The sequence below is a fragment of the Pan troglodytes genome, chromosome 1 (genome assembly GCF_028858775.2).
Source record: "Pan troglodytes isolate AG18354 chromosome 1, NHGRI_mPanTro3-v2.0_pri, whole genome shotgun sequence".
In the NCBI taxonomy this organism is placed as follows: domain Eukaryota; kingdom Metazoa; phylum Chordata; class Mammalia; order Primates; family Hominidae; genus Pan; species Pan troglodytes.
Genome location: NC_072398.2, coordinates 115,391,802 through 115,406,135, shown reverse-complemented (window position 1 = coordinate 115,406,135; position 14,334 = coordinate 115,391,802). Strand labels below are relative to the sequence as shown.

Genomic DNA, 14,334 nt, shown 5'->3' with positions numbered 1-14,334 from the left:
TTCCAGCCCGCCATTATGAACTACTTTGAAACGTGGGGAAAAAAAATTTTTTTTTCATTTTATATATGTCTGTATGGTGCACTAGAGAGTTAGTACTTAAAGGGAAAATGGATCTAAAGTCTTGTGTTGCCTTCATGAGAAATTTTTACCTGTCTTTATTTTCCACTATAACTGTTTTTTTTCCTATTAACAGTAATTCTGTTTGATAAGGAAATTAGTCCTGATGAAGAATTTCATGAAAGTAGTTATGATACTCCTGATGCTGATGTGATGTCATGGAATTTTGGGTCCTTTCTATAACTGTAGTAATGCTGGATGTCAACTCAGTAATCCCCAGTTACATTCTCAAATTCTCAAAGATGTTTTTCAAAGCACTTTGTAAAAGCACCCTCTCTTTTGCTTTTATAAGTCAGCGCTAGCCAAAATAATTTTTTCTCCATTTTCTTTGAGATTGTGTAGGCCAAGTTTGGTCTTGGAGTGAACATTTCTCCTTGAATTATAAACTGCTGAACAACGGAGTTTGATGGAGGTGCTGACACTGCATTAGCTTTAGTGTTGCAAATATGAAGCTATAATTTTCCTAGTTGAATGGAAAACCTAAAGGCACTATTTGTCCTTATGGCTTGAAAACCTGAAATAATATTCAGCTTTCTTGATCCTACTCAAACAATATAACTTCAATAAATCTTATGTATTAATAGAAAGAATTTTAACTCAAAGTAATATGTAGTTTTAACTATAAACAGTGAACTCAATTTTCTTCAGTTTGTTGGAATACACATTTTCTTATTGCAGGAAAAAGACAACTACCCTCCACCTCCTCTCACATTTTTCTCTGCTTGATTTCATGTCTGATCTAAAAGAATAATTCCCAGATTAACCCAGCAGTTCAATGCCCAGAGGCGTGCCCTAACCACCAATGAAACGGACTCTGAATTTAGGTTATAGATGACTGTGGGTGTGTGAATTTTGAGCACACGTAGTGTGCTCTATTGTTTTAGTATCCAGAGAGTTTCTTTCCATACACTTGTTACTCATGTCCAAGTATGTGTGGTTGAGTGTGTGTGCTAGTGTGTGTGTTGTATTATGTGTGTGTGCTGGGGGTGAGAGAGAAGGAAAGAATTCCTCCAGTCTTCCATAAACAAGTTTTTAGAAGTAACTCATTGGATAACCCAAATCAATAGTATTTTTGAACTCATGTTCATGTTGGGTAGGCTTTAAAGAGAATAAACAAGTTCACATTTTGGTTTTATTGAATTTACCTTGTATCACTTTCTCAGGTTGTCCTTTCAGGCTGGAATAGTTATCAGTTGTTTCATACATTTTAGTTGGTTTTAAAATATAAAATGATAGCAAATAATACAAAGCATTCTATCACTAAGCACTAAATGATTAAATAGAGACTAGAGGTTAGGAAGATGAATATGGGCTGGGATAGTCAGGAAATGATTTGTAAAATATTTGCCTTCACCTGGGCTCTAAATAATGGGTGGAATTTGAACAGGTAGAATGAAGAAGCATGATTATTTTAAGTAGGGAGACTAATATGTGCACCAAGTAAATCTGACACATTTAGATTGGGAGAAAAATGTACATTAGACCACTTATGGGTCTACGTTGCTCCTAAATTAATTCCGTCAAGGAAATGGTCATTTACTATCTTTGCTATCCATATACCAAAATATTTAACTTACTGATATGAGTGAAATATCACATCTCAAATTATATAAAAAGAAAATAGGTACATTGGCAATAAGATAAAAATACCCTTTTGTGTTAGTATGTATGTGACATAGACATTATATTTATGATCTCTAGCAGCATTAGAAAGTCAAAGATGCCTTGGTATCATAGAGATTAAAATCTTTCCATGCAGTGGTCAAGCCAGGCTCTATTGGCCACAGTGATAGGAAGAAGTGTTAACCTTAGCACTCGGTACTATTTAAACAATATTAATTCCCCATCCTTCCCTCTCCTCACCCCCTGGAAGCTGCCATTGTACTTTCTCTCCAAATTTGACTACTTTAGGTACTTCATGTAAGTGGAATCATGTAGTATTTGTCTTTTTGTGACTCTTATTTTTACTTAACATAATGTCTTCAAGGTTCATTCATATTGTAGCATGTCTCAGAATTTCCTTACTTTTTACATTTTATTTATTCATTCATTCATTGATGGGCACTTGGGTTGCTTTCACCTCTTGGCTGTGGGTGTGCTAAAATCTGTTGGAGTGCTAAAATCTGTTGGAGTCTCTGCTTTAAAATCATTTAGGTATGTGTACAGAAGTAGAATTGCTGGATCATATGATAATTCTGTATTTAATTTTGTTTTGAGATGGGGTCTATGTGGCCCAGGCTGATCTCAAACTCCTGGACTCAAGCAATCCTTCCACATCGGGCTTTCAAAGTGCTAGGATTGCAGGATTAAGCCACTGTGCCCGGATTTAATTTTTTGAGGAACTACCATATCATTTTGCACAGTGGCTACATCATTTTGCATTCCCACCAACAATGTACAAGGATTTCCATTTCACCACATCTGTGCCAGCACTTTTTAATTTTTATTTATTTATTTTTTGGTGAGGTTTGTTTTTGTTCATTTTTTGGTTTTGTTTTTGATTTTTTAATAATAGCTGTCCTAACAGATATGAGATGATAGCTCACTGTGGTTTGGATGTTCATTTCTCTAATGATAAGTGATGTTGAGTGTCTTTATTCTTTGTCTCTTGTAACAACTTTTGACTTAAAGTCTTTTTTTGTGTGTAATAGTTGCTTAACTTCCCCTGCTCTCTCTTGGTTACTATTAATATTTGCATGGAATATCTTTGTCTGTTCCTTACTTTCAGCCTATGCATATCCTTAGAGCTAAAGTGAATCTCTGCACACAGCATATACTTGGATTCTGAGTAGTTTTGTTTTTTTTTAATCCATTCTGCCAGTCTCTGTTTTATTATTGTAGGGTTTAATACATGTACATTTAAAGTAATTACTGGTATGAAAAGACTTACTTTTGCCATTTTATTATTTGTTTTCTATATGCCTGACAGATTTTTTGTGTCCTTTGTTACCTCCATTGGTGCCTTTGTTTAGTTGATTTTTTTTGTGACATGTTTAGAATGCCTTTTCATTTTCTTCTGTGTATATTCTATAGATATTTTCTTTGTGGTTACCATGGGGATTACATATAACATAAAATTATAATAATCTGTCTTAAATTGATACTAACTTAATATCAATTGTTTATATAAATTCACTTTACAGCTTCACCTTCTGCATGACTTATGATGTCACAAATTACATCTTTATATACTATGTACCCATTAGCATAGATTTATAATTAATTTTATACATTTTTCTTTAACTCCTGTAGAAAATGAAGTGGATTTGCAAATCAGATTACAATAATACTGTTAAAAATAAATTTGTCCATGCATTTTTTTACCAAAGAAATTTATATTTTTTATATCTTTCAGTTACTATCTAGCATCCTTCATTTCAACTTGAAGGACTCCGTTTAAAATTTTTTTATCAATTTTATTTTTGTATTCATACGTAATAGAGGTACACATTTTAGAGGTACATGTCATAATTTAATACAATCATATAGTTTGAAAAGATCAAATGACTATAAGTAGGATATTCATCACTTTAAATATTTGTCTTTTCTTTATACTAGAAACATTCCAATTATTCTCTTCTAGCTTTTTTGAAATATATGATAGATTATTGTAAATTATAGTCACTCTACTGATCTATTAAACACTAGGACTTATTTCTTCTATCAAACTCTATATTTGTACCCATTAAGCAAACTCTATGCCCCGGCTTCGCTACTTTTCCCAGCCTCTGATAACTGTCACTCTACTCTTTATCTTCATGAGATCTACTTTTTTATTTCCTACATAAGAGTGAGAACATACGATATTCATCTTTTCCTTATTTCACTTAACATAATGAACGCCAGTTCCATCCTTGTTGCTATAAAGGACAAGATTTCATATTGTATGGCTGAATAGTATTTCATTGTGTATATGTACTGCATATATACAGTTTTCTTTATTGATTCATCTGTTGATGGGAACTTAGATTGATTCCATACTTTGGCTATTGTGAATACTGCTGCAATAAACATGGAAGTGCAAATCTTTCTTTGATACATTGATATCATTTATTTTGGCTATATACCAAGTAGCAGAACTGCCGGATTATATGGTAGTTCTATTACTAGTTTTTTGAGGAATCTCCATACAGTTTTCTATAGTGTCTGTACTAATTTACATTCTCATCAGGAGTATACAAGAGTTCCTCTTTCTCCACATCCCTGCCAACACTCATTATTCCCTGTCTTTTTGATAAAAGCCATTTTAACTAGGGTGGGATGATATCTCATTGTAGTTTTGATTTGCATTTATCTGATGATTAGCGATGTCGAGCATCTTTTCATATACCTTTTGGTCATTTGTACATCTTTTTTGAGAAATGTCTATTTGAATCCTTTGCCTATTTTTAAATCAGATTATTTGGGGTTTTTTCCTATTTAGTTGTTTGAGCTCCTTAAATACCTGGTTATTAATCCCTTGTCAGATGGATAATTTGCAAATATCTTCTCCCACTCCATGAGTTGTCTTTTCACTTTGTTGATTGTTTTCTTTGCTGTGCAGAGCTTTTTAACTTGATATGATCCCACTTCTCTATTTTTGCTTTGGTTGCGTATGCTTTTGAGGTCTTACACAAAAAAATACTTGCCTAGACCAATGTCCTGAAACATTTCTCCAATGTTTTCTTCTAATAATTTCATAGTTTCGCGTATTAGATTTAAGTCTGCAATCCATTTTGATTTGATTTTTGTATATGGAGAGAGACAGGGGTCTAGTTTCATTCTTCTGCATATGGATATCCAGTTTTCCCAGCATTTATTTCCCATTTATTGAAGAGACTGTCCTTTTCTATTGTAAGCTCTTGGCACTGCTGTTGAAAATGAGTTTACTACAAATTCGTGTATTTATATCTGAGTTCTCTATTCTGTTCCATTGGTCTATGTGTCCATTTTTATGCGAGTCCCATGCAGATTTGTTTACTACATTTTGAAATCAGGTAGTTTGATGCCTCTAGCTTTGCTCTTTTTGCTTAAGAATCCTTTGGTTCTCCTGGGTTTTGTGTGGTTCCATGTAAATTTTAGGATTTTTTTCTATTTCTGTGAAGACCGTCATTAGTATTTTAATAGGGATTGCATAACTGTAAATTATTTTGGATAGTATGGATATTTTTACAGTATTAATTCTTCCAATCCATGAGCATGGGATATCTTTTCTTTTTGGTGTATATCCTCTTCAATCTCTTACATCCGTGTTTTCTAGTTTTACTTGTATAGATCTTTCATTTCTTTGATAAAATTGATTCCTAGGCATTTTATCACTACTGCAAATGGGCTTACTTTATTGATTTTTTTTCAGATTGTATGCTGCTGGTGAATATAAGTGCTACTGATTGCTGTATGTTGATTTTGTATCCTGCAACTTTACTGAATATATCAGTTCTAACAGTCTCTTTGGTGAAGTCATTAGATTTTTCTAAGTATGAAATCATGTCTGTGAACAATGCTAATTTGACATATTTCTTTTCAATTTGGATGTCCTTCATCTCTGTCTCTTGCCTAATTGTTCTGGCCAAGATTTCCAGCATTATATTGAATAAAAGTGGTAAAATTCAGCATCCTTTTCATCCTATTCCAGATCTTAGAGGAAAGGCTTTCCATTTCTTCCTGGTCAGTATGATTTTAGCTGAGGGTTTGGCCTTTATCATTTGAGGTATGTTTCTTCTACACCCAGTTTTTTATGGTTTTCATCCTAAAGGGATGTTAAATTTTGTCAAATGCTTTTTCATCATCTATTGAAATGATCATATGTGTTTTGTTCTTGGTTCTATTCATACAATGTATCATGTTTCTTGATTTACATATGTTGAGCCATCCTCGCATTCCTGACATAAATTCCACTTGATAATGGTAAATTATCTTTTTAATGTGTTGTTGAATTTGGTTTGCTAGTATTAGGTTGGTGCAAAAGTAATTGCGGTTTTGGCCATTTTTTTTTTTTTTAATGATATTTTTCACTTTATCAGTGATACTGACCTATAGCCTTTTACGTTGTTGTTTCTTTATGTGGTTTTGGTATCAAGGTAATGCTGGCATCACAGAGTAGGTTTGGAAGTATTCTCTTTTTCTCAATTTTTTTGAAGAATTTGAGTAGAATTGGTAAGAGTTTTACTTTAAATGTTCAATAGAATTCAGCAATGAAGCTGTCATGTCCTGGGGTTTTATTTGATGGGAAATTTTTTATTACAGCTTCAATCTTATTATTCATTATTGGTTTGTTAAAATTATCTATTTATTCATGGTTCAATCTCAGTAAGTTGTATGTGTTAGGAATTTATCCATTTCTTCTAGGTTTTCCAATTGTTGGTGTTCAGTTGTTCATAATAGTCTCTCATGATTCTTTGCATTTCTATGGTCTTAGTTGTTATATCTCCTATTTTGTTTCCAAGTTTATTTACCTGGCTCTTCTCTCTTTTTTCTTAGTCTAGCTAAAGATTTGACAATTTGTTTATCTTTTCAAAAAAACCAACTTGTTTTATTCCATTGATCTGTATTTTTTTAGCTTCATTTTCATTTATTTCTTCTCTGATCTTTATTATTTTCCTTCCGCTAATTTAAGGTTTGATTTGTTCTTGCTTTTCTAGTTCTTTGAGATGCATGACTGATATGGTTTGGATCTGAGTCCCTAACCAAATCTCACCTTGAATTGTAATCCCCATAATCCCCATGTGTCAAGAGAGACCAGATGAAGATAATTGAATCATAGGGGTGGTTTTCCCCATGGTGTTCTTGTGATAGTGAGGGAATCTCGCAAGATCTTATGGTTTTATAAAAGACTGTTCCCCTGAACTGGCTCATATGCTTTCCCACCAGCTGCCATGTAAGATGTGCCTTTGCTTCTCCTTCATCTTCCACCATGATTGTAAGTTTTCTGAGGCCTCCCCAGCAATAGAGAATTGTGAGTCATTAAACCTCTTTTCTTTATAAATTACCCAGTCTTGAGTATTTCTTCATAGTGATATGAGAATTGACTAGTATAATTATTAAGTTGTTTTATTTGAAGTCTTTCTACTTTATGGATACAAGTGTATTCCAATAAACTTTCCTCTTAATATTTATTTTGCTGTATTCCATAGATTTTAGTATGTTGTTTTTCCATTTTCATTCGTTTCAAGAAATTTTTTAATGTTCTTAATTTTTTCATTGACCAATTTATCATTCAGAAGCAAGTTGTTTAATTTCCATGTGTTTGTGTAGTTTTTGAGGTTTCTCTTGTTATTGATTTCCAGTTTTATTCCTTTGTGGTCAGAAAAGATGATTGATATGATTTCCACTCTTTTTAATTTGTTGAAATTTGTTCTGTGGCCTAAGATATGGTCTGTACTGGAAAGTGTTCTGTGTGCTGCTGAAAAGAACGTATATTCTGCAGTATTTGAGTGAAATGTTGTGTAAATAGCAGTTAGGCCTATTTGGTATAGTGTGTATTTTAACTCCAACTTTTTTTGGTGATTTTTTTGTCTGGATTATTTTTCCATTACCGACAATAGGTCCTCTATAATCATTGTATCATAATCTATCTCTCCCTTTACAACTATTAATGCTTGCTTTATGTACTTGGGAGCTCTGATATTGGATGCATATTTATAATGGCTATATTTTCTTGCTGAATTGACATCTTTATCATTATTTAGTGACCTTGTTTGTCTCTTTGTGCAGTCATGATTTGTAATGTATTTTACCTGATATAAGTATAGCTATTCGTGCTCTGTTTTTGGTTTCAGGTTGCATGAAATACCTCTTCACTTTCAGGGTATGTGTGTCTTTATAGGTGAGGTGGGTTTCCTGTAGGCAGCATAGAGTTGGGTCTTTTTTCTTTATTCATTGAGCCATTACAATTAGAGAATTGAGTCAATTTACAGTCAATGTTATTAAGGACTTACTACTGCCATTTGTTGCTTGTGTTCTTGTTTCATAATTCCTCTTCCTTTCTGTCTTCCTTTGTGATTAGGTGATTTTTCTCTGGTAGTATATTTTCATTTGTTTCTTTTTATTTTTATGAATCTATTATAGGTTTTTGCCTTGTGGCTACCATGAGGCTTACAAATTATTTTAAAGAGATGATCACTTAGCTTAGAAAAGTATAGAAACAAACAATTTAAAAAACCTTCACACTTTAACTCACCCCCCATTTTGACTTTATGTTGTCTCAATTTGCATATTTTTAATATTGCCTATCTCTTACCAGGTTGCTATAGCTATGATTGTTTTTAATAGATTTGTCTTTTGGGCTTCATACTAGAATTATTAGCTGATTGCACACCATAATTACAGCATTACAGTATCCTGGGTTTGTTTGTGCACTTAATTTTACTAGTGGGTTTTATACCTTCAAATATTTTCTTTTTACACATTAGTTTTTTTTCTTTCACATTAAAGAACTCCCTTTAGCTTTTCTTTTAAGATGGGTCTGGTAATGGTGCATTCTCTTAGCTTTTGTTTATTGGGGAAAGACTTTATTTCTCCTTTGTATTTGAAGTGTAGCTTTGCTGGATAAAATATACTTTGATGGCAGTTTTTTTTTTTTTTTTGTACTTTGAAAATGTCATCCGAATCCCTCCTGGCCTATATAGCTCCCATTGAGAAGTTTGTTACCAGATGAATTAGAACTCTTATATGTTATTTGCTTCTTTTTTTTCTTGCTGCTTTTAGGATCATCTCCTTGTCCTTGACCTTTGAGAGTTTGATTATTCTATGCCTTGGGGTAGTCTTATTTGTGTTGCCTAATGCAATGAACTCCCTCAGCTTTTGGTTTTCTGGGAATGCCTTCATTTCCAGCTGGGCGCAGTGGCTCACGCCTGTGATCCCAGCACTTTGGGAGGCTGAAGTGGGTGGATCACCTGAGGTCAGGGGTTCAAGACCAGTCTGGGCAACATGGTGAAACCCCGTTTCTACTAAAAATACAAGATTAGCTGGGTGTGGTGGTGCGTGCCTGTAGTCCCAGCTATTTGGGATGCTGAGGCAGGAGAATTGCTTGAATCTGGGAGGTGGAGGTTGCAGTGAGCCAAGATCACGCCACTGCACTCCAGCCTGGGCAACAGAGTGAGGCTCCATCTCAAAATAAATAAATAAATAAATAAGAGTCCCCTTCCACCCAGACCTTCCAATCTATTCACATATCTGCTGCCAAGTGGCTATATGAAGTTTCAGATATCATTATTTAGAGTGGCTTAAGGTAGCAGAGGCTTGACTACCTGGGACTGTCTTCATTTCTTCTTCATTTTTGAAGCACAGTTATGCTGAATGTAGGATCCTTAGTTGACAGTCTTTTTCTTTCAGCACTTTAAATATATCATCCCAGTGCCTTCTGGCCTGCAGGGTTTCTCCTGAAAAATTTGCTGATAATCTTATAGAGAATCCCTTATACATAATGAGTCACTTTTCGCTTGCTGCCTTCAAAATTCTGTCTGTCTTTAGCTTTTGATAATTTGATTATGTGTCTCTTTGGGTTTATCATACTTGGAGTTTGTTGAGCTTCTTGGATTTTTATATGCATGTAATTCCTCAAATTAGAGATGCTTTTAACCATTACCAATAAAAGTAATCTCTCTACCTCTTTCACTCTCTCTTATCTTTCTGGGATTTCCATATGCATCTACTGGTCTGCCTGGTGGTATCCCTTAAGTCTCTTTTGCTCTATATACTTTTCTTCATACTTTTTTCTTTTTGCTTATCAGACTCTATAATTTCAAATGATCTGTCTTCAAGTTCACTGATTATTTCCTCTGTCTCATCAAGTCTTCTGCTGAATCCCTCTAGTGAAATTTCCAGTTTAGTTATTGTATTTTTCAGCTCATGAATTTCTGTTTGGTCCTTTTTAATAATTTCTTTTTGTTGATATTCTCATTTTGTTCATATGTCAGTTTCTGGATTCCTTTAATTCTTTAATTGCATTCTCCTTTAGGTGTTTGAACATATCTAAAACAGTTTTCTTTTTTTAATTTTGTCTTGTAAATCCAATGTGTGTATTTCTTCAAGGACAGTTTCTGAAGATTTATTTTGTTGATTTCAATGGGGCCATGTGTTCCAATTTATCTGTATGCCTCATTGAAAATTGGGCATTTGAAAAAATAGCCACTTCCAGGTTTTGAAGACTGGTATAAAGATTTTTCACTAATTAGTGGGATATGTCCTGAGCCTTAGCAACAGCCCAGGATAAAGGCTTAAAATCTTGCCAGGTCTTTTCTGGGCATGCATGCATTCTTCCTGGCTCTGTGTGTGTACTTTTTTTTTTTTTTTTAGACAGGGTCTCGCTCTATCACCCAGGCTGCAGTGCAATTGCACAGTGTTGGCTCACTGCAGCCTTGACCTCCCAGGCTCAAGCAATCTTCCCAAGTCAGCCTCAAGTAGCTGGGACCACAGGTATATGCCACCACACCCAGCTAATTTTTGTATTGCTTTGTAGAAATGGGGTTTATTTTAATAAAAACAAAGTTCTCCCATATATGACTGCTTTTAAATATGTCTTAATTTCCTAGTGTCTCACAACAGTTTCCTCTCAGGGCCTTAGATGTGTCGTTGTATTCCTCTGCCCATAATCTCTTTCCTCAGGCATCCATGAGTGTGCCATTGCCCTGAAGCTTTCACGTACCAAAAAGCATGCCACTGACCACAGCTTCTGCCAGCCTGAGTTTCGAGCTGTCCTGCTGTTCCCTGTCTGAGCTCTGAGTCAGATCAGACATAAAACAGTCCCTTGGGCTGCCCACTGAAAGCTTAGAACATTGCAAATAAGATATACTCTACTCCTCTGGCTCACAGATGGGAATCAGGAATTGGGCTGCTTTCTCCCATCCATGATAACACCACACCACCTCAGGGAGGACATGAAGCAAGGGAGAGTAAAAGTGCCACAAAATTTTCTACTGTATTACATGTTGAATTTTCTTGATTGGTCATTCATTTGTTAGATCTTCAACTGATTTCATAACTCCTATACTGCTACGTTAGTCTCTACTTTTTTTTTTTTTTTAATGGTGGGCAAAGAGGGACTGGAGCTTTCTAGCCTGCCATCTTGCTGATGTCACTCTGATCTAAGATTTTTTTTAATAAATTCTGATTTTCTTTTTCATTTTTTCCAAGCCTATCATATGGGAGGTGAAGCTGGGAAGAGAGAGATGAGTAAAAGCTTTGTTCATGACAATTTATAAAAAATTTCCAGACTTGTTTAAATAGTATAGCCATTCCCTCTAGAAGCTTATGGATTGCACACAAAGCCTATCTCTGAATAATGCAAATGTTCAGAGATGGCTGAGCTATATATTTCAATTAGAACTCTGTGTTATGGTCAGAATTTCTGTGCCAACACAAGAAAAAAAAATCACACAATTATTAATGTTAAGTGAAGCATGGTACCAGTAAAGAGAGTATCCATAGACCAGACGTAAATTTTTTTCATTAAAATATGGGCTTTTTGTTCCCATATGTGTTCTTCAGAATACCAGGATTGCCTGGAAGCTTGTTTAGGTTCTTTAGACATCTTATAGGTAGAGTTTAGATTGGAGTTTTGCCAATTTTAATCATTAAATACTTTTATATTTGCAGATTATCTGAAGCTGGTATTTTTTTTCTTCCTAACATTTGAAGTCACATTTTTACCTGTAGCAAAAGGGCATCTATACTTGTGAGACCAACTATTGGCATGACAGTTATTCCATTCCTTTACTGTGACACCACAGGAAACATTAAATGCACAGAAAAAAGTTTATGGCAACCCATGCACCTCTTAACCCAGCCAGACCCACTACTCCAGTATTCATTAATTTCATTCTGCAATGATGATTTCAGTTTCCTAATACTCAAGGGATTGAAAACTCCTATTAGTATTTGCCTAATTTTTATCAAGAATTTACCTTATGATAAAGCTTTTAATTCTTCTGTAGTATAAATATCTACATATTTTAAAATATTTGGAAACATCTACTATAATATATTGAGGTCCTAACTGAGACTGCTAGGTCTTGCTTCCAATTTCTGTATTTTCATTCTCAGTGTAGGGTTGCCCTTTTTCAAATAAGAGATAATATTTGCATAATTATTACTTTTACAGGCTGAAAAACACAAAGTGATTCTACACATTATAGTGCTGTCCTTTACAATACTCATTCAGAGATGGAGACTCCCAGTGTATCTAGGCTAATTTGATCCTTTTACAAAACTGACAATTTAGGAGTTTCAAGATCGGGTCCAAAGACATGTAGTGATTTGTCACATCAGGAACCAAATCTTATATTTTCTCACTATTCCATTCTTCCTCCTTAACAGTAAGTTGTGACGATCATAACATTTTACTTGGACCTTGCAATTCAACACAAAATGTTAAATATTTGGTCTCTTACATCACTCTCTACAGCAGTGCTATGAGGTAGATATTATTAGAGTAAAAGAAGTTATTTAATAAATGTCTATTGAAAATTTTTCTATTAATACTTAAACTTGATATTAAAGTGTCGCTTAAAACCAATAAATAAGTGTGAAAAGAGCACTTATTTTACCTGAAACATCAGACTTCATCATTAGTAAATCTTTTATCCTCTGACTTTCACATTTAGAGGACAGAAAGACCATAGCATTTTCTTGTTTATACTCAACTCTTAGGCTTCTTACTGAGAGCATCTAAATAGAACAGATAGAGATATTTGAGTTTATAACTCCATACTCTTTTGTGAGACACATAAATTCTGGTTAGGAAAAAGTTATTTTTCTAGCTCCAAAAAAGTACAGAAAATGGCCCTTCTGATACTTGAAAGCATGCCATATTCCCTGGTTGTGCCAGCCAAAACTTGTCTCACATCAGGAACCAAATCTTATATTTTCTCACTATTCCATTCTTCCTCCTTAACAGTAAGTTGTGACAACCATAACATTTTACATGGACCTTGCAATTCAACTTATTATACAACTCATTGACCATGATCTTTCCCCATATTCAGTCTGCCTCTAAGTCATCTTGATTTTTTCTATAACATCTCACTTCTACCTCTTCCTTGTCATTCTCATACCTTCATTATAGCCTAGACTCACATCATTTGATCCCTAGGTTTTTAAAAGAGCCCTTTACTTCTACTCATCTTGGAATTGCCTATTTGTTTGTCAAACCATTTATCTTTCCTAAACGCTGCACACACCATGTTAATTCCCAGTTTAAAAATTGAAAGTGACCATCTGTAATCCCTTTGAACAAAGTCTAATTAGCCTGCCTGCTTCTGCTCTTTCTAGTCTGGCTCCAGACTAAAGCCACAGGATATCCCACAGGATAACCAAATTGAGTTGTTACAGGCAAGATAGTTCCTTCACTGCTGTATAGGCACATAAAGGAGGCAATGAGCTCCTGGAGAAAGTTCCACTTTGGGTAAGACAGACATTGATATTGAATCCCGATTGTCAGCCATGTAACAGGGTAACCTCGAGCATCTTTCTTACCCGCTCTGAGATTTATTCTCCTTTTGTCAGATAGAGACAATAATATCCACGTCAAAAGCTTGCTGTGAATATTAAATGATGTTTATTTCATTTCATAAATATTTCCATAAAACATGGCATCTAATACAACTTCAATAGATGACTTATCTCTCTCTTTTCTGCTCTCTCACTCAGCCTCCTTGCTTGACATGAACTTCTACCTTTCCACTCCTTGCTCATCCATCCAATCTTTGAGGCTCTCTTAAAGCATGTCTTGCAGCAAGCTTTCCTAGCAACCCTAACCCACTGTTTCTCTTCCTTCACCTTGGTTCTAAGATCTCTCTTATAACTTAATACTTAGTTACAGAATGTCTTGAAGTAGTTGCTATGTATTTCATGTTTTTTAGAACACAAGTATTAATAGAACATGAGCTGCTAAAAATCACATCTTACTCTTCTTATATGTCCCCCAAAATAATTAGCATGGTTTTAGGCATGTAGTATACACCCAAACTCTATACTGAATTAATTCACTGATTTACTTTGAAATATGAAGAAATGTATGTTTTGGGAACCAGGACAGCTAGTTGAATTAGACGTTTTACAGAAAACATTTGTATTAAAGGCATCACAGCAGATACATAGGATGATTATGATTGTGTCCTGAGAAGAACTATGCAATGACCCATTTCACTTTTCAGAGATATTTCATCTGCCAACCAGAAGGCATTTAAGTTAAAGTTCTTTAGAAGATTTAGTTTACAGCCTTTCCTTATTATACTTCTA

At 34.5% G+C, this 14,334-nt stretch overlaps 1 protein-coding gene across 3 annotated transcripts in view; it reads left to right on the top strand.

Annotated features, from left to right (window-relative positions):
- The window catches only part of SPAG17 (sperm associated antigen 17), a 231,700-nt gene that overhangs the window by 1,378 nt on the left and 215,988 nt on the right, over nt 1–14,334 (top strand). The window lies entirely within an intron of this gene.